This window comes from Larus michahellis, chromosome 8 (assembly GCF_964199755.1).
Source record: "Larus michahellis chromosome 8, bLarMic1.1, whole genome shotgun sequence".
NCBI classification, from domain to species: Eukaryota; Metazoa; Chordata; class Aves; order Charadriiformes; family Laridae; genus Larus; species Larus michahellis.
Window position 1 is genome coordinate 54519627 of NC_133903.1, and position 2694 is coordinate 54522320.

Consider the following 2694-nt stretch of genomic DNA (forward strand, 5'->3'; position numbering starts at 1 on the left):
CAAAAGGAACCAGCAATCTAGCAAGGGGGTTTGCTCACACCGTCCCTTTCATCCTGCATTACTGCTTGAAAGGATGGTGCACAAATTGCTGCCAGAGTTGCTTCCACAGGCAGACGGACACACCAGACACACGCGAACAGGCTGACACCTGGGTAGCTAGGTGGGTCTAGTCTGGAGAAGGACCTCGGGGCCACCCTCATCAGCCAACGTAGTCAGAGACTGCGCATGAAGGTGGGAACGTCTCAAGAAGCAACTTGGGAGAATCCTTTGTTCCCTGAAAGGATCCCTCAAGCACGCATGCTGCTTTGTTGCTTTACAGTGTGCAGGCATTGACTATTAAACTTGAAGATCCTGACTTCTTTGTGAAGCCCATGACATTCTGCAGTAATGGGTTTGCTTCAGAGACAAAATAGTTGTCATAGCTTTTAGTTTTTAATCAATAATGCTTCTCATCTTTATAAAGCTCTGTATCATTTATCTAACCATTCTATTTCCAGTAGTGGCGCTAAGTGCAAGCAACCCTTCCACAAGCACATCTGAGGTTTTCTGTTCTTAAATGGGTGGGAGCAACCTTGTTGCAACCTATTTTAACAAGTAGTTCCGTGAGTGGCAGAATTAACACAGCCTGGATTACAGTGATCCCCCTTTATCCTCTTGCAGGGTCTCTTTTCACCTGAGCAGCTATTTCCACAAAAACCGGAGTACTTAGTAGCTCTGAGGCTCTGCAAACCTGATTAAATTGCACAGTGGTTTCAAAATTTTCCAGGGGGAAACAGATCACAGATGGCTTACTTCCCTAGGAAATGAAACTAAAAATAAATGAGGAAAAATTCCCTTCCCTATAGGAAGGGAGCTCCTGCACCCAAGGTCTTCTCCGTTTAGACAACAGACAAAGGGGTGTTTTGGAAAGCACACACTGTCAGAGAAATGTTTAATGGGTTTTTCCAAATATATTGCAGATTATTGATGAATGATTAGATGACTTCCTAGAGGCAATCTACTAGTCTAGTGGCAGATACAGGAATAAAAGCTTCATTCCCCCGACTGCCCAGCAATTTGGTGTTATCTTACCCTTCTGCAGTATTTGGTGGGTAAATGTGGTGTAACTGTGGTGGTATCTCCAAGGGCATCTTCTCTAATTTTTAGTCTTCTTGGTGTTGCCACTTGGTGTTACTGCTTGGTTTATCTATTGAAAAAGCAAGGAACACAGATTTTAAATATTCCCTTACTAGTACTATATTAATTTAGCACAAACAGAGCTCAAAGACGGTTTGCACGCCCTTTATGCTATTAAAATATTGAAAGTGTAAATTCTGTGACATTTGTTAGAAGTTTGTTGAATGCAATATGTTCTCTCCCACTCCCTCTGCAGAATCTTCCCTAGAGAAATAGGAATTAGTGAATGTGAAGAAAACTCTGTCTTTACAGATAGTTATTTATGGTTGCCTGAGTAATTATTTTGCTATCAAAGCTTTGTTTTGCATGATTTGATTGATGCAAAAACCAGAAAATAAATATCTTCATTCTCATAACCTGATTGCCTGAGGGATTTACAGTGTATATCCAGATGGCATATTGCGTGGCCTATCAAATCGGGGCACGGTTATTAAATTTCAGAGCAGGAAGGTGCAGGCAACTAATTTCAGGCAAGGGAAAAGTAATTTCATTTGATCAACTTAATAATTCTTTGTTCAACATTTAGCCAAATCCAAACCACGTTAGCTACTCAGCTCTCAATATTCGAGACCATACACAAACAGACAAGCACATTCATCTTTGTCTTCGAGAGTAAAAGCAAAGATGAAACTTTAAAGAACTATTCTTTCTAAAACAGGTCTTAAAATTCTGAAGGCAGGAGGCCTGCTTCCTTCTGCACTGACAGATTACCCACTACCGTGGGGCCAGTCTTTTATGAATTTAGTACAAACAGCAAATGTTTTTTATTTTTAAATCTTTATCTTTGCTTGCAATATAAAGACATACATGGTGTGCTTGCCACTTTCTGCGTTACTACCTCTCCTTTCCAGTTTTGAAAAGGAACAGTAACTACATGTGACCATTCTTCAGGATTTTTTAAATTTTATCATGGCAGTGTTGCTACTAGAACTCTGCTATACAGAGATGCTTGCTGCTCAGAGTTTGAAGGATTGCTTCAGGATGAGGACCGTGATCACTAATTTACAAGAACACAGAAATGAAGTGCTGTTAGCAAGGGCAAACAGTCAGCTGAAAGGCAGGGGAAAGGTTAGAAAGGTGATCTCCTACATCCCCCTTCAAGCCAAGAGCTAGCCCTTTGAAACAAGATGTCGTCTGCTTTAAAAATTCGTACCTACCATCCTCTTTACTCATCGACTGTACTGTATGAAATAAAACATATCCATGAGATTACATAAAAAAACCCAACAAGAAATACATGAAACATCTATTGTTGTACTGAAGCCTTATTTTAGATCATGGGCTACAATCATGTGCCTATTATAAAAAATTAAACTCAGTCTGATCATCTCTGACCAGCAGAAGGCAGTAAAATCACAAAATGGAAAAAAACCACCCAACTTTCTTCCTGAACCCGAACTTGTGCTGTTGAGTCCCGAGGACTTTTATAGGATGTCAGGCAGTAACACCAGTTTCAGACATTCAACAAATTCAAGTCACATCTTTCCTAAATCCTGCACTTTTGTTTTTAAACCCTTG